The 26674-nt window shown below is 50.5% G+C and overlaps 1 protein-coding gene across 1 annotated transcript in view; it reads left to right on the top strand.

Annotated features, from left to right (window-relative positions):
- LOC142570628 (uncharacterized) overlaps positions 1-26674 on the top strand; it is a 508617-nt gene that overhangs the window by 327048 nt on the left and 154895 nt on the right. Inside the window, exon 4 of the mRNA XM_075678990.1 lies at positions 2511-2637. The gene's annotated coding sequence lies outside the window, so the exon portion shown is untranslated. The remainder of the gene's footprint in view (positions 1-2510; positions 2638-26674) is intronic.

Raw genomic sequence — 26674 nt, 5'->3', positions numbered from 1 at the left:
GCGTTGGCAAGGATTTTTATCGCAGTGTTTCCCATTAGCTATGAATTGTTCAGTGGTTGCATATTGTTGCTGTGAAGTAAAACGGGCACATTGCAGCAATAAGTGCGTGCGTTGCCTTTGAAATCGAGATAACGTCGACAAAGAACGCCCTCTTTCTTGCACACGCTACGCCAGGGCGCTTTGGGAGTGCTTACGGTCTCTTTCATCTAAGCAACATGTAGAAAAAAAGAGGCAGTGGCAGATCTGGGGGTTGCTACCGCAGTCACAGCAAAGCTCTGTGCGGCAATATGATACAGGAAGTTCGGGACGTGGAAGCGACCGTGGAGCAGGCAGCGTTCAGTGGTCGTTTGACCATCGCCAAGCAGTGGGACGTCCTTGACAATAGACGGATTGGCCGAAGCTGCGCCGGAGAAAGGATGCGGCTCGGAGCAGGGCGAGTCCATCAAAGGAGTCTGTCGGGATTAGGGAGTGGCGTGGTTTTGGGAGAGAACCTGAAAAAAAGGAATAAACAAGCAAACGAAAAAGGAGTGTATAGTACTAGTGGCCGTCGCCATAGGCGTTGCTGGGGCAGCATCGATGAGGCGTGCGAAGGCGACGGGCGCTGTCTCTAAGCGTGCTTCTCGCTTCATCACATCCCTACCCTCCTGTGCTGCCGCACTGCGTGGGAAGAAAGGTTTTCTCTCCCTGTGGCGCTTCCCTACTGCGCTGGCTTTAATCAATGATAATGGAAAGCGAGGCAACAAAAGCTCGGCTGCCGAAATGGCTATCGCCGGGGTGTGGCTTGCGTGCGCGCATGCTCCTGCGCCACGGCCTGAACTCCCCTCACCTCCCCCCCCCCCCCGCACACACACACTCTATTGGCGTTCCCCTCTTCTTTGCTTTTGATTTGCTCTTCGCGAGCTGGTGCTCTGGAACTCACTCGCTCGGTGTCGAGCAGTCGTTGGCGCGTGTCTTGTCCTCGAATTCCTCTCCCTTACTCCCTCTCTCTTTGCCTAATAGTCTACCGAGAGCTCATCGGGCCGGCAGCAGCTACTCAGCTGGAAATATTGCTGGTGTCTCCTTCCGAAGCCGCGTTGGAAGCGAGCGACCGGCTGGCCCGTTCGGTGCGGTCTCTTTCTTGCTTTTGTCGTTTTCTTCCAGCGCTGCTCGTTTTCCCCGAATTTAGTTCTCCATGCCCTTCTTCTCATACTCGCGTTCTCCCCCCACTGCGTCATTTTCTCCGCGCTTCTCAGTGCTGCAGGCAAGTGGCATGAAAATTTTGCTCTGGTGGGCTAGGAGCCAAGGAGCTCAAGAGAATTGGCAGCGGATCGTCGTACGCGCCTGCACGCTTTGCCTTCACCGACTGTCACATACGTCCGTGACGTGCGAGTTGTACCTGCAGACCCTACAGTTCTGTTCGAACCGTTACTACCCTTTCTCGGCGTTGCTCCGTCTCTTTCTTCCCGTCTCGCCTAAGCTCGCGCTTGTCTGCATGGTTTAGGCTGCGTGAGGAGGAATGGGAACGAACATATGCGTACATTAGTGCTTTCTGGCCACAGAGTAAGCCAAGAAGAATAGGAAAAACTGGCTTCAATGGGTGGATGTGAGGTTCGTTTGCATTGTCTGATACGGCTTCATCGTGTCTGCGGGAGTTTCACTTGATTAATTATCAGGCTGGCTGGGCCATATTGTAAGCAATAGCAAATGGAAAGCAGTTGAATTGGGAAAAAGAAAAAGGTATTAAGCTCAGCTGTGCGGTATTTAAAACGAAAGACGATGTACTATAGCCTGTGCGCATTGTAATTGTGCAAAAAACTGTCTGCTGTGCTGTGGAGATACAAAGTCGAGTTCTCGGTGCTGATGTTCTTGTGAACGACCAACTATTTCTTTACATTCAGTAGATTGCTATCCACGCTGACGCATGTTTTCGTTGCGCTCGAAAGCTAGTAATGGTGATGAATGTTCGGTGTCAAAAATTTGAAGATTTGAAAATGGGCTATCCTTTTCTCGCCCCAAAGAACAACAACCGTAACAAACACAAAAAGCTGTGTTAAAGTGTAGCTTATAATCTCACGTCTCCTGCAGCAGTTCTTTATTTTGCTTTTATTCTCTCTTATTATTATCTATAAAAGGGATGACGCAGTACTTTTTGTCATCCATAACTCTTTAGTTATTCCTTTTATTAGTTCATCCCTCTCTTCGTATGTGCTAGCATTGCAGTTAGAAACACATTTAGCAAGGACATGGCTAAGAGAAAAAAAAACACAACTCGTATTTTTGGCTGCTAATATTATGTGGTCAGGGCTGATATGCATATGGTAATGGGGCAGATGTCACTTGCGCTAGTTACAGACGCACTGTAGTACACATCGTGCGTTCCACATTTCGGCAGGTGTTTTTTAGCGGTTGTGTATTTCCCTTAGGAAGAGTGCTAGGAGTGCATATCGTAACCATGTACTGTCGCTGCTTGATTCGTTTGTTAGCTCCTCATCCAGAATGCCAATACTTAAAGTGATGTCATCTCTTTGCAGGTCTGGGCAGCACATCTCGTGGGAAGTTGTAGTTGACAAGCCACGGCCATCAGAATTGTCGGGTTTTCTTTTCCGCTGGACCCTAGGTGACGCCTCTTTCGCGCCTGCCTCGGATGATGGTAGCAGGGTAAGCCCTCATCTTCCTTTTCTTTGCAGCTGACTTTTCCATCGTATCTCGTGTCAGAATCTTCATTTGCTTTAAAAAAAAAACAGAAGACAAAAACGGTGGAACCTAGTTGGACAAGGACCCCGGCCAGTGTCCCCCGACACCACTATTACCGCCCATCCTCGCTTGTTGTTTTTGTCGCAGCAGCAGGCAAAGCGGCAAATAAGATTAAATATTGCTTACGGTGTGCTGAGACGTGACCTTGACCTCGCCCGGCACTTTGTATGTACGTAATCTCCATGAGAGCTAGCAGCTGTTAGCATATCGCCGTCCTATAGATTTGCTGTCACTGATCCCTTTCAGTTCAAACGGAATTCCTCTAAAAAATTGGCCTACCTTTCTTTTTGGAGCGCAGCTCTTAGGCGCCCATTCCTGCGGCGATCGTCGGCGTCGCTCGTAACCGAGCGAACGATTACAGCGAAGGATGAAAGAGCGAACACGGAGCGCAGCGGGGAATGAAATACAGCGATAGCGAGGAATGCACGAGGAGGAAAGCGGAGAAGGAGGGTCTGACGAAAGCGTAAGAAGAAAAGCGTAGTGCCGCGCAAGCCGGGCTCTGCGACGACGATGGCTGCGAGATTGCGCCAGAGTAGCGCGCGTCGTCTGTTCACCGATTGCGCCACCGATACAAGACCTGGAAATAAAGCGCTACATGATCGGAGGTCTGTCTGTGGCGGCTGCTGTGATTCGCGCCCACGCGTCACCCACGCGCTGCCCCTCGCTATCTCCCGGTCAGCGAGGCAGTCGCGCCACACTTCGCTTCGTTTGCAATGTGCCGCACGAGACAGATGGTCTGCGCCAGCCAAGATATTGCGAAATAAAAACACGTATATGGTTGCGCTCAAATTTCGCATGAGGAAGTATCGTAATCATCGACGAATTTTAACAGCGATGCTGTTTAAGCTGGTGGTTAGGCCGGCGAACGTGCGCAGCAAAACCTCGCCAAGCGATGACGTCATCGTGCGCGCTGGCACCGCTTCACTGTAGCTTTGCTTCGCTGCGTCGTACGGAGGCCGTGCATGCGCAGATGCGGATCTAAGCCGTGACGTCACCACGGGGGTATAAAAGCAGCTCCGCTCCGCCGCCCCGCCTACACAACAGCCGGGCCTCCGACGAAGAGAAAGATGGTGTGACTGAAGACCGTCACTCCCAAAGAAGAGAAAGCGCAACACGAAAGTGCTTGCACTCGAGAACGGATGCAACGACTTCGGTCCAATCCCGAATATCGCGTCTGTGAAACGTCAGCGAGTTGCAGAAGATCCGGAGTCACGAGCTGGCGTTACTGAGCAAAACGGTGCGTGCAACCAGACGCGTTGAGGTCGAGGTTTACCGGGGTGAAGACGCGCTGGATGGAGATTTGCCCTGTGTAGTTGTGCCATCTGACGACGAAAGAAACGACTGGTGCTGAAAATAAAAAAAAAACGACATATTGTAGATACTTTAATGACTGAGTGGTGATTGCTCTTTGGCTAACGACGACACCACGCAGAAAACTTGACCGAGCCTCCAAGCATAAACTTAGCCGAACCAAGAATAACCTAGGTGGGGCAGTCAGCTTCGCTGTTTGCCCAGTCTTCGTGCCACTAGTGCGAAGCTGCCCCAAATATATATACAAAAAATCAGTTTCAACTGGAAACTTTGAGCCATAAGTATGCATTACCATCGTGTCCCATGGCATCACTTTGCGCGTACGCTTTTCAACCAAGACGGACAATAGACGTCACAAAATTAATCATCTAGGGCTGAATTCATAATGTTCTTGGTTTGTATAAACACTATTCATGCTGGTCCCGTGGTCGCCGCCATGTTTGACCACGTGGTGACGCGTCCATTGCTTACCTCAGCTGTTTTCATTTTTACAATACATGTGCCTGACGCCCCGGGACGGCTCAGTAACCATATCGTTTACAGTGACTAGATGAACGACATAAGGCGTTGGCCACAGCTTCAGAGGACATGTACTAGAAGAGAAACTTGAGCGAGTTGGTGATGATTCGTGTTTGGGAAATTAACAGCGCAAAACAGACAAGGACCAAGGAAAAGAAGAACACGACACTGGAACACGTTCCGAAACATGATTCAGAGGACATGTACGCGTTTTCGGCGCTCACTACGCCTTGTCCAAACAGTGCCAGCAGCGTGCACGGTGCGTGTACTAACAAAAGGGGTAGAAGTGTATTCCAAGCTACGGACGCTTTGCACTTCTGAGATAAAACAGGAACGGTGTGTATTGCTCTTCGTTCATTATTTGCCCGTCACCTTGAAGCAACGTCATTTCGTGTTTCTGACTCAGCAACGCTTCTCAGGACGGACACTATCCGATTGTTTATTTTCTGCCTAATCATTCTCTGGTTCGCTCAGCAGCGGTAGATTTGTTCTTGCCGCTCGCAAGACTTGGAGCGTAGATGTTCTGTAGCTCGTGATAGCTTGTAGGAAAAACGTATTATCACTAGCCATTCGCTTACTCTGTGGACCATCACAGAACGACGTTCAGCTTTGAAGATTCTTGTGTTCTTGGCGTAGTCTGTCACCCACGCGTCGACGCATATGTTCAGTAGCGCGCCTGTTCATTTATTGTAGATACGTGGGCAACAGAGTGGGCGTAACTTGAATCGTGAGTTGGGGTGTGTGTGTGTAGATAACGTTCGACGATCCTGATATGCTAGGAAGCGGCGCTACTCCTTTTGTCACTGTAAAACGAGCGATGCTCACTATTGCTGACGTTCCATGGTTGAAGTCATCTTATTGGAGGTTAGCGATATAGCGCCGGTAGATGAGCGAATTTTTTTTAACCATCAAAGAAAAGCCATGCATCGCGAAGGACTGGCAACAAGGGCAGTCCTTGAATAGCAGCGGTCCGCGAACTTGTCCACGCAGATGCATTCCATTCCTGTGCTAGTCACTCTTTTTGCAGTCAACTCCTGTACACATCTTCCCTCTACAGTTCCGCATTCTGCCGCATGAATGGAGCACAGCGCGTCACCGATCACCCAGTTGCATTTCCGGCAGTCGATCGCACAGTGGCAGTGAAGAAACGGCGATGGTTTCGCATTCGTGTGCTTTCGCGTGAGGCAAAGTGCAGTGCGTAGCGGCACGCCGGCGGAAGCGCCATCTCGTTCCTCTAGAGCAAACTACTCGGCGAGAACGGTCTATAAGAACTACTCGTCAATAATGGTGGGCCGCATTCACTAATACGTTTGCCATGACAATCGACAAGCGCCCGTTCTCAAGAAGCGTCCAAGCGTACGAATTTCTTTCCGGATAAGGACCTTGATGAGTAAACGAATTCCATTCAGCCGCGCTCTATCACTCGTCGTCTAATATGGGCAGTAGGAACGTTATGACATCAGCAAGGTCCGTTTACTAAGGTCAGGCAATGGCGCCGCACGTAATGCGACCCCAGATTTAAAAGCCTTGCGGAACACGCTCGATATTTGGAGTATATACTGGAGTTTGCGCTGTCCCACTACGGCGCAGCAACCGCGCGACGACGCAATTTCGTCGCAAGGGCACGTGTCCGATGGGGAGAAAGCGAGGAGGCTTCTTGGCTGCCGTGTGTGCGCGCGGTGCCACTGAAGCCGCGTACTGGTAGGGCACGAGGCGCGTGTCCTGCCGCAGCATTTCACATCCTGCTCGCTCCTGTGGCCCGATCGATGTGCTCTGTCTAAATTGCGCCCCCACCCGCAATGATCCCTCCTCTTCACCCCTCCCCCCCCTCACCACTTCCAGAGCGCGTGCCCCGGACCGCGGCGTGCTCGCCGACTGGCTCTCCTCGCGGCGCCGTAGCTATCGACGCGGTAGACCGGCGTTCTTTCCGATCTAGGAGAGAGAGAGAGAGAGAAAGAGAGACAGAGAACTCTATTTTGTGTACACTTCGCGCCGCCTAATACAGTGCAGCAAGCACAAGCGTAGTGGTTTTGAGTGTTGGTAAATATGACGTAGCAACGCACGATAAACAAGGACCTAGAAAAAGAAAGACGAAGAGACAGGGACACACGTAAAAGTTGAAAAGTCAGTGCCAGGTGTGTCACCGTCGCCCTCTATTTGTTCTTGTTTATCGTGCGCTGCTAGGTATGTGAAGAAGTCGCATAGAGGTAGTGCCGACCGAGCAGGGAACTCGTTCAAAGGACGCACTGAATCAAAGCGGTGAGTTTGGCGAATTGGTAGGTTAGCACCGTCGAAAACAAACAGCGCCAGGGGAAGATAGAACGAATAAATCAGACAACACGGGCGATGTACACGGTGAAGTAAAACGTTTAGTTGCGAGCGCAACGCCCGTGTTGTCCGATTGTGTCGTCCTGTCTGTGTGTGTGTGCTTTCGCGGCTGTTTGTTTACGATGATACGTAAATTCGTAAATTAGAGAGGAACAAACACGGCGACATGTAAGGCGACTTCGAACTATCTTATTCCGTACACACTCGCAGGTGTGCATACACAGCAAGGCGACATGCGCAGAAGGAAAAAAAGGATATGACTCGGTGTGCGAAAAAAGCAGCAGCCAACGGCCATCGGTGCCAATCAGTTGTCGAAGAAGGCGATTTATGAATCGGTACACCGACTAAGCAAATAACAATTTCTTACGAAGCGAACTTGTTCGCAAGGCGGGCCGGAAAGGAGCGAACTTGTTCATGAACGTACCGGAAAGGAGCGTTGCTTACTGGCGAATACGGTGCCCTTCGTGCAGCTGCCGCGTGCTACCTCACGCGGGCACTAAACCGGTCACACTATGGCACCCGAACGAGCCTCTATGACCCAAGAGGCCATCGCGAACTACACCCGTGACATCCCTGGCGCCATAGAGTTTCTAATTAAATACCCTAGAGGGAAATGTGGCGCTATTGTCTACGGGGGTTCTCGTGAGCGTTGCCTCAACCTACATGGGAATGATGGGAAGTACAGGCTTCGGATTGACTTCCGTCTTTAGACTAGTGGCGTTTGTTTGTGGCGCAGTAAACGAAGCTATACTCAAGTATTATCGCGTAAAATATAATTTTATTTCTGCAGTATGTTATATAATGTACAATAATAATAATAATATTTGGGGTTTTACGTGCCAAAACCACTTTCTGATTATGAGGCACGCCGTAGTGGAGGACTCCGGAAATTTTGACCACCTGGGGTTCTTTAACGTGCACCTAAATCTAAGCACACGGGTGTTTTCGCATTTCGCCCCCATCGAAATGCGGCCGCCGTGGCCGGGATTCGATCCCGCGACCTCGTGCTCAGCAGCCCAACACCATAGCCACTGAGCAACCACGGCGGGTATATAATGTACAACACGCTACATAAACTTTGTATGACTTTGAGATTGAAGCATGGTTTACTATGGTTTGTCAGCAGGACACTCCAGAGTATGCATACTTGTGCGATTCTGTTCCCAATTTAACGCCAAAGAATAATTATTTATTCATTTTTGCAACAGCAAAACAACCGTGCATGTACTTATATAAATATACTCATTAAGTATTTCTGGAAATAAAAATGTTGTATTGTGACAAAGCGTTGCGCCCTTGAGCGGAATGCGACAAGTGTCGTCTGCTAGGACGCCTGCTCGCTGCAAACGCGAGACTTTTCTCGCAGACGACAGGCACTTGCGAACTCTCTCACTCTTTCGAAAAGGCTGCGTCGGCTGTCACGATTGCTGAATGTCTTCAAGTACTTTTAAGCAAATCTGATGCAGTGCTAGCTAGGACGCTAGTGGCCTCCTGCGAGTATTTCGTCATCATATTTTTTTTTTTTTTTTTATATTGACGTACCGCTTCCGAAGCGTTATGGCGTAGCTTTGAACTTACCCATTTTGCGACGCTAGTCTACAGCCAGGAAGCAGCAACCTTTCCTACCACAAGTAAGTTTGTGTTCTCAAAGTCCTAAAACACGCATTTCAATGAGCATATAAACGAGCAATGCATAATGAAGCTCTCAATAAAATTTGATTGTCAAGCCACTAGAAGTACAGCTGTATATGTCTTGTATCAGTAGTGCCTTCTTTGTCCTATTCTGAAGTTTCATAAAGCACGTAACGCTACAGTGCCAACCTAACACACTTAACAAACCAAGGTCTAAACGCTCAAAACATGTTCTTTCAACGTTTACGATGCCGTCGCTTTCTCGTCAGGGCTTCGACGCCACACCGCGACACAAGCATCGTCCCAGTCGCTGGCCCAGCGCGCTATCGCCACTCCGAGCAACATAACAAAGGCAGAGAGCTGTGCGTTGCACTGTCCCACTGCAGGTTATAGCAATTGCGCTTGGAGCGAAACCAAAACTGCCAAAAAATACTTGTAGACTAGTTCGCCAGTCAATAGAATGCCAATCCGAAGCCTGTACTTCCCACCTTTCCCATGATGGTTGAACGATCGCAGCGCCAGATTTGCCTCTAGGTATACTAATATGAAACTCTATGCCTGGCGCGGTCCTTGCGTGCAAACAATTCCTCGAATTAGGCCGAGCGACACCGATTCATAGCCTGATCGGTTCGTCTACCGAACGAGCACTTGAAGAGCCACAAAAAACGCGGGCAGGAAGGCGCTTAGAAGTGAACCACCAGCATTGAGAAACTGTGCGGACTCTTTAGCCTTTCTTCATCCTCGGTCTTTATTCCTGCTGCTTTGCAAGTCCCCATTTGGAGAATTTATGCTTTCCTCGCTCGCCGTCAGCAGCCATTGTAGCCCCTGTAGTGCCGCACGGTTTTAGCGAGACAAAGTGTGTGTATGTTGGCAAACTCGGGGAAGATTTCCGATAGGCACGCCCGCGCGTGCGCTCCGTTCTTTCTGCCAGGAGGAGGCTCGAGCGGAACGGGAAAGAGAGAGAGAGAGAGCGATAGAAGGCCGAAGCGGCCAAAGGAACTGTGTGTAATGACACGAGCAGGATTAGTTGGAAGAATGCGCGACGACCCCGGCGCTCTGTGTATGGGGGCTTTGTTCTGGCTCTTGTGATTACACAGTGCAAGGAGCGCGAATAAAAGACGGGCCGTGCCCCCCACTCCACCCCTCTGTCGTCTCGTGCTCCCTGATACATGTCGTGATTAACATGCACACTGCCCCGCCGAGAGAGCGGTAATTAGAGGTGGCAGCCAGGCGCTGAAGAAGAACGCTGAGGCCGAGATTATAAAGTTTATGTAGTTATCGTCACGATCGTCTAGTCTGCCGTTTCTTTTATGGATTATCGAAAACATGCAGCTAAAAAGATAAATGAGGATCAGTGACGGCGCTCGCAATCAGAGAGGAAGCGCTCGTGGAACCATATCGTTCTCGTTCTTCAAAAAAGAACTAGGCTGGCCGGAAGTATAAACACATTCTTCATCATTTTTCCTTTAATTTTATTTTCTGCGATTCAGTTCTCGCTTTTCCTCTTCTCATTGGTTTTCGTGGAAATTCGTTATGCACCGGCGCTTTGCGTATGCGACTGAGGCGATGCCGAACTTTTCAGTCTAGTGCGAGTATAACCCCGGCAATCCTGTTTGCGTCTCTTTCCCTCTCTTTATTTCGGCCATGAGAGAAGGAATAGAGGAAGGCAGGCAGGTTCAGTTCAGTTTGCCACCCCACGCGTGGGGAAGGGAATGGTGAGTCCAAGACTCCAATCTCCTCTTGCCAATCGTCACCGCTGACCAGCAAACACTCCCAGCAGCTTTGAACTCAACGCTTCTGGAAGGTGGACGCTCGCTTCGGCTCTAGCAGAGGAAGCTTCCTGGCATTCCATCATAATGTGTTGAATCGTCTAAACGTTTGTTCTTTCTTTTTTATTTTTACTACAGCAGACACAGGTCACTTCTTGATGCGAGTGTTTGCTTCTTTGTGTTCTTTTCCTGAACAGCCAAGCCAGCTCGGGTTTGAAAAAGCAAGGCACCGCTCTCTAGATTATTTCGCTGAAATGGACGACAGCACCGCCTCTCGAATTAAGCGGTCGCTATGCTTCGATGACACTCTAGGGTAATTTCTGAGCCCAAATTTTGTAGCCAGGTGCACTCAGCGTCTACTTGAATGCACTAGAGTGGAAGCGCTCCGCTAGTTTGGTGCCGGGTAAGAGCTTGCGGTCGGGGCCGGTGCCTCTTAGTTTCAGACGTTTGCCGCCTTAGCTGAGCTATTCTCGTTCTTATGATGGCCCCCGACGCGCGAACGCGAGCTGCTACGAAACGCGCCAGGTGGCAACTGTGGCTGCGTCGCTGTTGAACGAATACCAGCCATTGCACTGGCCGTGGAGAAACATTGCGCATGAGAGCTATGCACACTAACGTCGTTGAAGGCGCTACGGTGCTGTACAGCTACCACCGATGAAGGTAACTACCCGGAAAAGAAAAGGAAAAAAAAAGGGAGGGGGAAAGGAAGGCTGCCCGTTATTACCATGCGCTGGGCTCCAGCCGTAGTCTATAGGAGGCTGTGCTCCAGCACAGATGTGGAAGCTGTGAATATGACGGCAGCCCCTGACGCCACTTGAATTCGTGAATGCGCCCATATTAGCATGTTGCTGTTTTTGACGTCACTGAAAACACTACTTCCGCGCTAGCGAACAGGGCTGCATATTTATTTCTCTTTCTTCTTTTCACTCCGTCTCTTGTTGTGGAAATACCTCTATATATACTCGACTTCCATCCGGGCTTTTATATATATTTGCGGGACTGTGCTAAATATTCTAAAGAAACAGAATCACATCAGCGAAAAGAAGAAAGGTCCAACATTCGCATTACAGCGACATCGTTGAGCAGCTCAAGATGCAGTTATGCCCACGAGGCACAATTAGGCGCAAATGACTTTCCGCGCATTCCACAAAGTCGACTCGCGAGGCTTGTTTTTTCTTTCCTTCTTTTGCTTTTCTCTCTCTCTCTCTCTATTTCCCGGCACGGCAGCCTTTCGTCTCGACAACAGCGTTTAGGACTGCCCCATTCTGCGTTCTTTCGAGCTCTTCTTTCGCGACAATTGCCATTTTTGTGATGCGTTTCCCTCTCGCAGTCTACCGCATATAAGTCCGAATGGATTCTGAAGCGATACCTCTCTCTCCTGCCCTCCCTTCGGACCGGCATGGTTCCACGTTGGCGCAATGTTGAGCAGCTCCTCCCCCGCATCCCATCACTTCGCTTTCTCCGCGATGGTTCCCGATATGCGTTGCATCTTCACCGATCCCGCCGTTTTCTTCTGCCCACCGCGCACGATGCGGTTCCGCCAAGCTTCACTTCCGCGAAACGAGCCTTCGATATCGCAGACGTGACTCCCCCCCACCCGAGATTGGTTTTCCGTCGATACGCTTTCTCCGTTGTGAGTTTCATTCCTTCGTTTTCAAAAACTTCCTGCCTTTTTTTCTTTCTTCTTTTTTAGTTTTGCGCTTTTCTTTTGTCCTTCGAGCGCTGCCTTTCCTTCGCAGTCTGTGCCGTTTCTCAGCACGCCCCAGAACGAACGGCGATATAGAGAAAAGCAAGAAGTACGTTACCAACACCAATCAGAATGAAAAGAAAAGGAAGGCTCATTCTCTTTGAATGCTGCCAGACTCTGTGAATTCTTACCTGTACTCTGCGCGGCATTTTCCCTGCATTCTTCCTCTGCTCAACTTCGGTGCTGTCTTTCTTTCTTTCTTTAGCTCAGCTGGGAAGACAGTTTGAGCCCCTTCCCACTTTTATCCATGGCCCCTCGATCCCTCCGCATCGAGAAAGTTCAAGCGCATTGTTCCTGCTCCTTTTCGGGCAATGCCCGTCCTCCGTATAGCTTGAGAAGCGCTACGGCTCGCCGCTTCTCCCTCGTGCTCCAAGTCGGTTCGCGTGACTGGGAGGAAATGAAGGCTCGTATTAGCGGGGCCAGGTAGCTCGCGATGAGCGTGCGCTGAGCCCGAGTTCGAGGAATGATTCCAAGGGAAGTATTGCCTTCTCTGTGTTTCCTTCTTCCTGAAAAGTATAGACGAGATGAATGTGAACAAGAGGACAACCGCGCAGGTCTTTCTCTCTCTCTCTTTTCCTGCCAGTGTGAACGTTTTGCTAATACTTCGTAGACTATATATGTTCGGACATTGGCGAAAGCTCTGTGACGTTTCATCGATATGGCAGGTATATTATATCGCTTGTATTCGCCACACTAATAAAGAAACTCTAGCGTTGTGTGTATATATCTTTCATTTATATCTCTCTGTCTTTCTATATACATTATATATATATATATATATATATATATATGTGTGTGTGTGTGTGTGTGTGTGTGTGTGTGTGTGTGTGTGTGTGTGTGTGTGTGTGTGTGTGTTTCGCTGAGCTCTCCATACAGAAGCATCTCGACGAGAGTTGGGGTTTATTTATTCCCACTTGCCACATTGGTGTTAACGTTCTCATTTCATTTAGTTCTTTTTATTTAAATCGCAATCCGCCCGGCTGCGTCTCATCACGTTTTGCTCGCGGTGTCGAATGATTGCTCGCGCGGACTGCCTGACCGGGGCGGGATGCGGGATATATACGGCCTTTCGCCGTGTAAATATCGCTAGCACCCACGGCACTGGCACGCGCGCCAGGGACGGAATCTCGAACCTCGTGCGCGGAGGAGGAGAGCCCGGGCACCTTCGTTCGCGGCTCCCCCTTTCGGCGAGCCAGCCGCGGCGTGCCTGAGCAGCTGCTGGATGGGCCGATGAGGAAGGCCGCGTGCGCCATAACTCGCTAGACGAGCTTACGACCGTCGTTCGCACGTTCTCCGGGGCGCCATTTCGCGGCCGCTGGCCCAGCTCATCGCCCCGACCGCCTGCCTCGTCTCTCCTGCTCTCCGCTTCGCCTTTCTGTTCGTCTGCGGATCGGTTTCGCCGTCGGTAACCAGCAGGGAAATTGAAATGGCGTACCGGAAACGGCCGGCCTGATCAACGCCTCCTAGATAGCACGAGGCCTGTCCCTTCCATCCATGACGTCATGCTATCTTGCCCGACTGCCATATTATCTAATGGGGATGCTCCCGGGTATGTTGTGGTGATTTTGACGTCACCACATTCGTCACGCCGGGCTTGACAATGGAAATTTCGGTCCAAGAAGCATGACGTCATAAAGCAGAGTACACAGGCCTGCTATCTAGGAGGCGTTGGCCTGATGTAACTGCTGCGTCGTGTAAACACGCGAGTTTTCGTCTTCAAATGTTGTGTGTGTGTCAGCAGAGCCTCAATGTTGTTCCGCTGGTTGTGAGACGACGATGTCGGTCTTGAATGATTAATTGTTGGGCTAGTTGGTTTTGCCCCGCTGACCAAGTAAATTAGCTCGCTAAAAGACAGACTCCCTTTTTCGTGTTTGTGTCCTTTAACGCGCTAATTTACTGGTTCAGCGGCGTCGGCTTCTTGCAAAAATACTGACTGAGGTCCTCATTGGTGCTTTTCATTATTCAGTTTCTGTTTCGCATGTCTTACCTAGCTTTGTACCTGTGTAATCTGCAACAGGCATAGACCATGAAAGTAACATACATATATAATAATTCTAATTCCTTTCGTTTTTTATTCTTTCATCTTTTTCAGTTGAATGAACCAAGGTTTATACTTAACGTTCGGCATCGCGCGGCGCTCGAAAACGGTCGCATTTGTGACAGCAGGGGCATTCGTTCGAACCTTCATGGCTTTTCATCTGGTTGTCACAAGACTCGATGACTGGTAATGTTTTCTGATCATCGAGATCACTGTATCCTGAGCGTTGCAGGGGCACCGAATTTCACGAGCAACCCTTTTCTTCCACTCGTCCGCATTTTGTGGAGCCTGGTCTTGGTAGTGAGTTGGAACGATTTTCAAAGGTTCCATTCTAGTTGCAGCGGGTCGAAAGTGCGCATATAATGAGCAGTTAGTGTGTAGAGCCTAGCTCTTGACACTCCTAAGATGTTTCTTTGAAACCTGGAGCCGGAGTCATAAGTTGCAATAAATCATCCTGGAGTCGAATTTTGCAACAGCGCCTGATGCTTTTCCTAACGTGTGCCTCCTCAAAGTATGTACATAGTTGCTAAATTTCATCTCTGTCTGTTGGTTTTTAACAAGTGATGATATATGATGTGTAGATACTACCTCTTTCTCTTACTTTCAAAAGTTCACTATCCTTAATGTCGTAAAATTAAGCTCTGATAAACGCGACCAAATTTTCTTTAACTTAGGACGCTGCCGGTTGGGAAATTGGGATGATCCTATAGTCTAATGCTTTCGTTCTATCGATTTTGCTTCGTGAGGCGTTCACAAAGCCTTATTCGTTTCTTATTGGAAGGAATGGCACGGGCAATTAGGTGGCACACGTTCATAGGACCGTTGCGAGTGTGAAGAGTCTTTGGAGCCTCTTCACTGCATGTGCTTCCGCTATGGCAACTAGGACATCCTACTCCGGGTAATGCCAGATCTCTAGGACTCGAGACTATTCTTCGTGATAAGGGACCTCTGATGGTGAAACGCCGAAAGCGACCCGGGGTATTGTTGCAGTTCCTCAAGTCGACAGACCTCGTGACCGCCTGTGTGCACTATGTCACTATGTGCACCTACGAATGAACGCATTATCAGTGCTCGCTTTCCTTTCTCGCATTCTTCAGAGCCCTTGACCGCTTTCTTACCGTGCAGGGTAGCGAACTGGCTGCGCGTCTTCATGCTCTCATTTTTTTCTTCTCTCGGGCATTCCCGATGTCTCTGGGTGTTTATTTGTCTTAGTGCGCGCACACGCCTAAGCCGCCCTGCGCATCACCGAGAATTGCGGCGCGCGAAAATGCCTGCATTGGAGCATAGCAGTGTCGGACGGTCTCGTAACGCGCCGTATACTTGCGTCACCCTGCCTCGCTTAGCCGCGTGGACGCGTCGTCCGGCGGGAGCTGACCGGCGCTGTACACCCTCCGGGTTCTCTGATCGATGCGCGGAACAAGACGTTGTCGACTATAGGACCCCCGCCCGTGATGGATGACCCCTTGTAAGACAGGCACCGCAGAGGGGCGAGACACTCTCGCGGGTCGCCTGCGATAGCCTACGAGACGGTGAGAGGAGGGAGCAATTGGGAGGGCAGGGGGAGGGATGCGCGCTCGACTCTCGTTAACGGCAGTGCCGAACATTGTCCGGCCGGGTACTCTGGTTCGCCCATGCTCCTGTTGCCCATGCTCCTCTGCTGCACCTGCTGTGGACAATGGCCTGAAAATTAAGGCACCTAGACGACATCGGACGAAGTGCTGACTCCGGATATTGGGATGCAAAACGTCAGCAATTAATCTTATATATTGCTCGGAACGCTTTGGAGTGCACCTTCTCATCACGCCGTACGCAGAATCTGCCACACTGCCTACAGTATGTTTACTAGCTGCTGAAAACGAAGTCACATTTTTGTTTTCCGCCCACAGCAACCCCATTCCGACGAGGAAATTATGCAGTCACATTCCTGTATCGCGCTCTGATTGCACGCGCTTGTGTACATCTCGGCCTCGTGTTTTGAATATGCGGCGGTGTTTCTTTCCCTTCTTTTTTTTTTATGTCGATAGAGATTTTTTATCGTGCAGCCTCTGTGCGTTCTCGCTTGGCAGCTATCAATAAAAGCGCGCGCGAAGGAAAATTTTATGCCACCGTCTTGTATTAGTGCAAAGTTTTTGTCGTATAGGACATATTGGCGCACTTTATCTTACCATCCAATGATGAGTTTCGCTCCTGGTGCCATGAGCTTACCAGTATTGGGAAGCCGTAAAAGATGGTAAGGTGAAAGAGCTGCTTGAAGTTGCCGTGGTATCTCTTCGTGATTTCATTGTATACAGACAGCGTCTCATCGGCGCTAGTTAATGGTTTAGGGGCAAACAGGGATTGCGCCCTGCATCCTAAAGGAAACACACACGCTCCACCTCGTGAATTTTAAGAACGTCTTCTCTGCAAAGACGTGCTGAACGTGCAAAACTTGATGATGCCATATCTACGTGCCGGCGTTCCGCCACAGGTGCCATATTCAAGAAAGGAAGCCTTGGCTTTTCTTCTTTCCGCTAATATACCAGTAAGCCTTCTTCCGCCAAGTAAGTACAATTTGATTCCCGGAAAATATACTACGCAGAACTGAGCTCACTTAGTGTTTATTTTTCTGTTATTGTTTTTTTATATCTGCCTAACCTCTCCACCCAGGACATTCTACTTCAGCTTAAAGAAGTCATCGACGGCCTCAGCACATTCCACAAGAGTGCCATCCTGGCACTCGACGTGAAGGGAGCCTTCGACAACGTCTCACACGAAGCAGTGCTAAACAACCTACAACATACCAACTGTGGACGGCGGACATACAACTACGTCCGGGTCTTCCTCACGGGTAGAACGGCGACCATAGGCCTGAGGGATCTCAGGACCGAGAAGTTCCAAATACCGCATAAAGGAACCCCCCAGGGGTCGGTGATCTCCCCGTTGCTGTTCAATATAGCGATGAGGGGATTGCCGAACCTCTTGGAGAACATCAGGGGTATCCGTCACGCCATGTACGCAGACGACCTGACCATGTGGACGTGCGCGGGATCGGCGGGCGAACAACAAGACGCCCTGCAGGAAGCTATCGACAGGACCGAGCAGTATCTACACCGCTGCGGTCTTTCATGCGCGCCGGAAAAGTTGGAGCTCCTGATCCTCAAAAAGAGGACAAGAGGGCGGCCTCCGCAGGAGACACCCGACCCAACGTTGACACTAAATGGAGTCAACATACCCAAGGTGGACACACTCCGTATTCTGGGCCTCACTCTCCAGAAGGACGGTGCCGGTCTCGCCGCCATTAAAAAACTGCAAGCGACAGTTACCCAAGTCGCGCACTTGGTGCGAAGGGTGACAAACAAGAAGCACGGCCTGAAAGAGCAGGACACAATCAGATTAATATAAGCCCTGATAATCAGCAGAGTCACTTACGGCACCCCGTACCTGGGTCTCAAGAACAGCGAGAGAGACAAATTGAACACCCTAATACGAAAGACCTACAAGCTGGCACTGGGGCTTCCACCGACGACATCGACGGAGAAGCTACTCTGCCTGGGCATCCACCATACTTGGGAGGAACTAGTAGAGGCCCACAAGACGAGCCAGATAGAGTCACTCAAGCTCACCAGCACGGGTAGGGACACGTTAATAAGACTGGGCTACCCAGTCGAATATGAGTCCACAAAACAGCGGGTTCCTCTACCCCTGAGGGAGAAGATCACGGTGGCCAACATCCCGAGAAACATGCACTCTGAATACCACAGAGAAAGGAGGCAAGCGAGAGTGAAAGCTCTACGTAAGGCCTACGAAGGACCAAAACAAGGAGAAGTCCGATACACCGACGCGGCAAAGTACAAGAACAAAGTGGCTCACGCTATCAGCGTGATCAACGGCCAAGGACAAGAGGTAGCAGCGGCCTCGGTAAGCACTCCAGACATCGACTGCGCGGAAGAAACGGCGATAGCCCTGGCGGCCACTACGGGACAGCGAGAGGGAGATCTAATCAAAATTATCACCGACTCACAAACAGCATGTAGAAATTACCAAAAGGGCCGCATTTCCAAACAAGCCCTGAGCATCCTCGAAAAACGAGACAATTTTCCAGAAGTGTACATTGTCTGGGCCCCGGGACACGAGTCCCTGGCGGGTAATGTAGCGGCTAATGCCGCTACCCGAGATCACATTCTCCGGGCTATCCCACCAGGTTCACGAGCACCGGTAGACCAACAAGATAGCGTCCCGAAAAGATACGCCGATATCCTGAGCCACTACAGACTGGGTAGAAGGATCTATCCACCCCCGCATCCCCAGCTGACAAGAGAAGAGGCGGTCATCTTCCGAAGACTACAGACCGGCACATTCCCGCACGGCACCCTGCTACACGCCATGTATCCTACGAGCTATACTCACAAATGCGCCTTCTGCTCTACGCCCAATACCCACTACCACATGGTATGGGAATGTCAACAAAACCCATCGACACCGCCCATCACCGGACCAACCGTCGAGCAGTGGGAGGCACAGCTGACAAGCTCGAGCCCTGAAGACCAGCATCGCCTGGTGAGCAGGGCCAAGCTATCAGCTCAGGCCCACGGCATCCTGGACTAGGGACGCCGCCCACCTCGGACGATTTTACCGTCGGCTCATTTCAACTGATACAGTTTATTCCTCCTCCTCCTACCTTTTAACCATCTGCCACTGACGTAAGCAGCCTCAAACGCTCAATAAGTAAGCAGATCATGTGAGCACTGTTACCCCGCCCATACTTGAAAACCCCTCAAGTCATACAGCGGCAAGGAGCATCTTTGGGAAGTTCTTCCAGGCAGGTACGTTCAGCCATTGCCTCGCTCGTAGCTCAGGCCCGGACAAACTTGTTCGAGCCCTGAAATATATCGTCATATGCATATATATGTTTTAAAAAAGCAGGCTTGGGACGCCACTCACAGGTGCAAAATAAAGGACATTTTGATTCTGTAGGCGGTCCGCTCCCCTTTTTGGTGTTCCGTAGGTACGGAACTCCTCTTTCAAAATTCTCCAAGTTGAGCTTATATCAGGTGCCTTCAGGAGTGAAAGCCCAATGTTGTGGTGCCCTCGTGTGGCTTGTAAGTGAACTTCATAAACGGTTATTTCTTCGCAAATGACACGAGAGGCGGCAGGCCGAAGGCGTCACCGGATGTGGACGCAAAAAATCAGTCGGCCGGCGTCTATTGCCCCGTGCCTGCCCTTATACGCAGAGAAGTTGCTCTTGTATTCTGTCGGAACGTGAGGCTTACGGCCACTGGGCCCGGTTGTTGGGCAAGCATTTCTGCGCTTACCCCATGAGAAAAACCGTCCGTCCGTCCGTCCGTCATGTAAGACGATTGCATTCGAGATGGAGCCCGCAGCAGTGAGCGCTTCGACCTTCGTGCTCCCTGTCGCCTCAACGCGAACGAAGTGGTGAGAATACAGCGCTCACGAAGACCTTCTGCGCACGCCTCACCCTTCCCTTTCACAGATTGCTTTCAAGATGTGGGTCCGCGCTTATCTCTTCCACGCGAAGCGGCGAAAACACAGCGCGCGGAGCTATCAGCAGTCGTCATTCTCTTCCCGCATCGCAGATCGCTTTCAAGACACGGTCCGCGCGGCCGCGCCATACGCACCGTAGTAAGTATGATCACGGTTCATATTGGTTCGGCGCGGATGGATAAGACGCTGAGGAGCGATAACGGCTTATAATGATCGGAACGTCATCCGCGCACCTGCCACCTGCAGTACTTTGCTTGCGCTATCGATGCACTTTGCGCCGACGTCAGCACCAGTTCGTATCGCCGCAGCGCTTTCTCTTGTACTGGCCGGATCAAGTTTCATAACGTTGATAATAGCACCGGACTGCATGCATTGAAGCGAGGAAGTGGCACAGTGCTTACGCATGCCTAGAGAACTCCCAGGGGAGGTTCTGCGTGATTTTCTTCCGTCTATCTTTTCTTTTTTTTCGTTTTTTTTTTTTTTGCTGACACTCGCTTGTGCCCCTCCACGTATCTTGTCCGTAAAATCATCACAGTTAACGGAATGCGGGAGCACCGGAGTAACAGACGTGCATTGTAGCGCTGGTGGCACCGTCTCGTACCGCTGACTTCAATTAGAGGACGGTCAGTTAGAGTCGGGAGTAACAGTCTTTTACGTACACTACAGATTTTTTTCTTTCTTTCCTTCCGTGAGAGCAATAGGTGAGAGCAACGTGTGGTTGAGGTCTGCGGAGGGTATTTTTGAACGCGCACGTCGTTCTCCAGATTTGTCATTGACGCTATTCTGTATACGTCTTGCCAACGTGTATTGGTGAGAACACACTAAAGAGAAATAGTGAATGTATCTGTATTTGTAAGGTACACTTCGAGAATACCATAAACGTTAACTTTACCGTGAGTGGCGTCTTGTTTGGTTCGTCACAAAAGACGCAAACATTAAAAACGAGCTTGAAGTTCCCGCGCTGGTTTCATGAGCTTTGGACAGCGCTGCGTCGAGACTAATTAAGCGTTTCTAATACAACCAAGGACTCAATCTAATGAGCTCAGAATGCTGACAATAAACTCTGTCACATGGCCCTTCCACTGTTTATTGAGCAGATAAGCATTGGACTTGATTCTCGTCCAGCGCGTTGAAAGGCCAACAGCAGTCGAATATAACTCCGTGGATCAGATAGCAGATGCGGGTTGAGGATGTTCCGGTTATGATGAAAAAAAAAAAAGATGGATACTCGCACACATGAAAGCATTATAGCGCACGAAGGAATGTGCCCTGGCGCTGAGCGCTCTCCAGGAGTCGAGCAAGAGGTGTTTCACGGGATCGCAGCAGATGAGACGCAGTGTGGTAATTCGCGTGAGTCACGCCACGCACGCGTCGCAAAAATCGTGCACGTTGACGGCTAAAGAAAGGGCACGCTCGCTGAAAGATGCTGGTTATTGCACCAGTGGTTTCAGAGAGGTCGGATAATAACGCCGACCTAATTAAGGCGCCCGTCGAAGCGTCGCAAAGACCAACGCGCCGGCCTCTCCAGCGGCACGCACCTGTGCTCGTTGTAACGCCGGCCATCGAGAATCCCGCGCACCTCGCCTCGCGGACAGCCTGTAAGGCACACGAGGTGTCCCCGCACATGTGCCGTGCCTGTCGACCCGAAGTGTCGACCCAATGGGCCGCGCGCGTGCGCCTGTGCCCCTGCCGATTTCGATCCCCGCGCGCACACACGCACACACACGAACGACGAGCGTTTGATGTCGGCTCAAGCGGCCCTCGGCCCAAGTTCTCCCTCTCGGCCACCCCCTAATCGGCCGGCGGTGATGCCGCGGCAGGCCGATGCGGCTCAGCGTGCCCACCGGAGCCAAGACGGCGGGCGGCCCGGGATCCCGAGGCGAGTGCGGCGGCGCACACGGGGGAAAATACGGTCTGTTATAACAGGGATCGACCGGGGCGGGCTTCGGCGGCCCGTTTCCGGCCCGAACCTGGCGTGCGGACCACCGTGTGGGCCGATCGGCGTGCGGTCCGTATTGGACTTTGCCGAGTCAACAGCCCTCTCCGCTTGGCCTCCTCCAAAGCGGCGTTCCCCGCTTGCGTCAACAGCAGCTCGGTCGCCGTCTCGGGCATGCGATGCGCCGCGCTGCCTGCCAGGCACGTAGCCTGCCCAAGTGGCCGTTTTGTCGCGGTGCTACTACGTGCGATGTGGAGGAGGCGCCACGGTGCGACGACGTCGTGGCGTGAGTTCGCTCCTCCGTCGCAGCGACGTAAGCCCGCGTTGCTCTCGTCGCGAGCCTGCCATTAGCGAGATGAAACTTCGAGAGCTGGGGGCGGGCGCTGCATGCGGTTAGGCATATCACGTCGCGTGATTTGATTTATTATTAAGATCAGGCGGTCGCGCGCGGAGGGTAGCGTGTTCGGATCGAATGCGTGCCCTGCGCGGAGGTTTTGTAAAATGCATGAACTTGGGAGAAAAAAGAAAAGGAAGATGCGAGCGCTGTTGAGGCTATAATAGCATGTGGCCTTTGCACAACACGGCGCGTTGCGGGGGACTAGTACACTATAATAAACAGTAGAGTAAGCTCTACTGTACGACTAAGGCCTGGTTGGATTGCTTCTTTTTGGAGCGCGGTGGCAAACTTTCATTTAAGCGATATTGGAGGCATCCATGTCTTTGCGCATTATATTCTTGGCGCTTCATCGAAATCGTACATTATACAGGTTACTTCTTCGTTCCGCCCTGTGCGGTCAGTCAGTAAACGCGAAAGTGAACCTAACCGTCTCACCACATGCCGCGGCGTTTTCGTTGACTGGGCCGCTTCGCGCAGCCGAAGAGATCGCTTTCTTTCTTTCAACAGCGGAGCTGCTTAAGCTTTTAGGTCCGCCGTGGAGCTATACCACAAAACTCAGCCCAGGGTCCGTATTCGGTAACGGTTCGCTATGAAACCGGTTCGGTCTGGCTGTTACGTCAAGGCGATATCACTCGGAGAAAGAGGGGAATGTCCCGGCGTAAGAGAGACCAATGAACGTGCGGCGTTCTGTCGCAAGGTCACGTCATCATTTATTGTTTGTACTTTGGGGACGATATAATAACTGAAGGCTGTTGCTAGTTCGGTAAAAAAATATTGGTTTGTGTACAACACTTGTACATTTAATTTCCGGTAATAACTGAGCTTCCGACGCAAACAGGTAGTGCTTTAACTTTATCTGCGTTGCTTTATTTTGTTCCAAGTACGGTGGCCGAGCTACACGAAAAACCGTGATGAACACTGTAAAAGAAAATTTTGATAGAGATCCTGAGAGACAGCATTGGGATTGTAAAAACAAAAAGGAAACAAGAAAAAAAAGACCTAGAGGGAGCCGAAGCGAGTGACTGCGGCGGAGGGCGTGGTGCCTTGCGGGGAAGTTGCCCCCCCCTCGGCGCTTCGGAGAGGATGGCCGGGGCAGCTTCGGGGCAGCCCGTAGCGGCATCGGCGGCGGTTGCGCAACCGCGCCGGGGCCGTTATTTGGCAATCAATTACCGGGCGTCATTTCCCGTGGCAGGAGGCTCTACTGGCCGGCGCATCGATCACGCCCCGAAGCCTCCGCCGCGAGAGAAGAACCTCCGTCCTCTCCCGAGCCGCCGGCTGCCTGTGCACCAGCACCGTGCCGCGGCGAGCCCCCCCCCCCCTTCCCCGCCCCCCCACCTCGCGTGGGACTCCCGTATACACGACTTGCAGCGCGGCTCTCTCCCACATGCGCGACGGGTCCGCGGAGCTGCGTACGGCGCTCCGCCGAGCCTCGGCCTAGGGTTCGTGCGCGTTTCGCGTTGGGGAGGCGTGTATGTGCGGAACGACGCAGCGAACTAAATAAATGGAATTAGAGGCTGGAGCTTTACGTGCGCGTTATCGGATTATCTTCGTTTCTCGGGCGCCCTCCTTTTTTTCATCTTCTCTTTCGAATATTCCAGTCAGCGTTTTCCTTCCAGTAGCGTGGCAGTGGTCATATGCACGCCGGAAAAAATGTCTGCCATCTAATAAAGAGTTTCTCTCTCTCTCTCTCTAAAGGCTTTAGTAGCGGTCATAGAAATATTGGCATGTCCAGAAATTAGGGACATCGTACTTTCGCCTATTTGTCCAACTTCGCCGCAATGCACACGCCTAACTTAATGGGCAGCATTAACAACGTATATGTTTTAAGAAATCGGCGAAAATTCAACAGCTCCCACCAGCGTCGAGATGCCACGCCCTTCTAATAGCACGCGTATTTGCGGCACTTAGCCGTAGCTTCCCTGCTGCGCTATGATGCTCACTGTTCTGGTCAGGATTAAAATGCTTGATATGGCAGCAGGGAAGTTTCGACAAAGTGCCCTATTTACGTATGGTATTAGAAGGAAGTGCTTTCTCGATGCTTCTAACTGAAAGTTGTTGAAATTTGCCCGATCTTATGCAATATATATATATATATATATATATATATATATATATATATATATATATATCCGGCTCATTAAGTTACGCTGGAGCATTGCGGTGAAGCTCGACAGATAGTCGAAAGCGCAATATCCGAAATTCCTGTGTATTAATGAAATGGGATTATTCATAAACATAGAACGTTATAAGTTCTTTTTTTTTTCTTGAGTATTTCTGTACTTTCCTTGTGCTCTAGTTTATTTCCTTCGTTTTTGTGTGCGGCGGATGGTTTCTCGCTTGCGTAATCACAAGCGCGATTTTGTGTTAGCGTGGGCGTTTAGCTTTGCCGATGTCTTCGATGATTTTTTACGTCGTCTCGCAATATCTGTGAAAGATATTTCTTTGTTTCTATTTACTTTCTCGTTGAAAATGACCGTCAGGGTAGGCTAGAATGTTGACTTCTGTTCGAATCTGAAACTGTGCGGAAAGTGCATAATTTCTCGTTTCGGTGCCATTTTTTTTTTTTTCTAATGCGTAACATCTAGGTGTCGTCGCCATATGAACAGGACGCTGTCTTTTCAAGCTACGTAGGGCTCTGCTCAGTGCTGCTGAAGGTCGCGTGACTTACTTTACGACAGACGATAACGCTGCCATCGCTCCCGACACTTGAAAGCTATCACGTGTAAAAAAAGCACTGATGTGCTTTAGTGGATCAAATCATATATCGTAGCATGTCTATCTCGTTTCCTCCCAATATCTCTCCCTCTGTTTTACTTCTTGTTCAGTGTCCATCTACCTGCGCAATAGTACCTACCTTAACTATTGCGGCACCGGTGGCGGAGGGGCGGAGACAAAATGGAGGAAAGAGAGGGAGGTTAGCCAGTGTAAGTACCGGCTGGCTACCCTGTGCTGTGGAAAGGGGTAAAGGGAATAAAAGGAGAAAGAAGAAGAGGAGGGGAAAAGAAGTAAACCGGAAAATTCACGCAGTAAAGTGTTACTACGCGCTACAGGCTTTTCCATTTGCTTACGCTTTCGCTCAGCGTAAAACGGAATTTCTTGGGCTCTTCGCATTTTGTGCATTTGATGGTCGAATAATTCCTCAGAAGAACTTCTGTCGTATGCGTCCTATTTCTCCGTACTTATTGGCTATTATGAATTCGCAACAATGAACGCTTACGTTTGCGGCGTGAGCGTACCATAGGTTTGCGAGGACAGCTCGCGTATACGTGGCGTGCTACGTGTGGTCGAAAGAAAATGGCCTTGAACAACGCCCCACGCCTTGCTTCCACATGCCGCCCAGTAACCTTTTGGCGTGTTATTTTGACTGAGTTCTGCGGGCATTTTCGCCCAATGTCTGCTGGTAACGCAACCCTATGAGAATCCCGCACGCGACCGAAACCGAGTAGAAGAAGAATATTCAAGTAGTGAGTGCCGGTCTGTCTCTAGTAGTCATGTTCGAGTAAGAAGAAAGTGAAACGAACAAACAAGGCTTACGCAAGAACCCCGTCTGCAGAGATGCACAGAAGCAGACGACCGGAAAAGAGTGTCGTCTGTAAGCGTGATAAATGAGGGAGACGGCCGTCTCTATTGCCGCCGCAGTCTCGTTGGATGACCGCTACGAGAAAGACGAAAAGGTTATATAGGGGCTAGAGAGAGAGAGAGAAAAAAAAAACTAAAGATGAAAGAAGCGGGGAAAAAAAAGAGAGAGGCGCGCGCGTGCATTATCTGCATTCGAAAGTCGATAAGCGAGACAGCGCGGGATTCGTTCGTCGCTGCCAACGAGCCGTGAACGAGAGGCATTAACAGCGCTTCGTCGTCTGCCCGGCGCATTGCCCAACCGGTTGTCGCAGCGCCTTCTTTGTTATACCTTGTTGCGAATTCCCAGACCCTGTAGGAACTTGCGCGCATATCCGCTCGGGGTGCCGCGCATAAGCAGTTACTCACTGCGATGGTGTCCGCTCGGCCGAGCGTTGTATAAGAGCAGCATCGATTCTCGCAGTGCGCGGGTAAGACGTATTAGCTTGCCTGGGTTCGGCGTTGTTACGAAACGTGGCCACAGCTACGGCTCGACGGCGTTTGGTTTGCCTTCTTTTCTTTCCTCTCTTTCTTTCTTGTCGCCGTGACGCGCTCTGTAATGTCTCGAACACGCGCGTGACCTCGCAACAGTAAAATGAGAAATCGCGTTCTCAGGCAATTGTAGTCGTGATATTGCTTGCTATGTTTCATCATCCTTAGGAATGCGCGTGAGGCTTTACATAGCGGGGTGTCTTTTTTGGTTCCCGAGTGCATTTATCGACTCGATGCTAAAAACTAAAGTACGTGCGATGAGAATAAAAAAAAAAAGGAGAGAGAGATAGAGAGAGAAAACCTGTCGTTGCATATGTGTCAGCGGAATAAAAACAGAAGACATTGTTTGACTTTCTGTTGATCTTATATACCTTTCTCCTACTTTAGCAATGCATTTTTGCGTTCCTTCTTCGTTATCTATGTCTTGTTATTTTTTTTTCTTTTCATGTGCTAATTCAGCAGATTATTATTCAGCGGCAATAGGAAAGTTTGCACAGGTTTTCTTGCATTGCAGACGGAATTTCAAGGGTATGTGCGGTGCAACATCAAAACTCACCTCCCATGACGCGGAGACGCCTGCCGGCGAAGCTAACTGCATTGCGAGAAGTGCAGTGTGAGAACTGCGCGTGTGCGTTCTTCGCTACGCTCGTGTGTGCAGACCGTCCAATTTCTGATG

Source organism: Dermacentor variabilis, chromosome 2 (genome assembly GCF_050947875.1).
Source record: "Dermacentor variabilis isolate Ectoservices chromosome 2, ASM5094787v1, whole genome shotgun sequence".
Classification (NCBI taxonomy): Eukaryota; Metazoa; Arthropoda; class Arachnida; order Ixodida; family Ixodidae; genus Dermacentor; species Dermacentor variabilis.
This window is presented reverse-complemented; position numbering and strand designations above follow the sequence as displayed.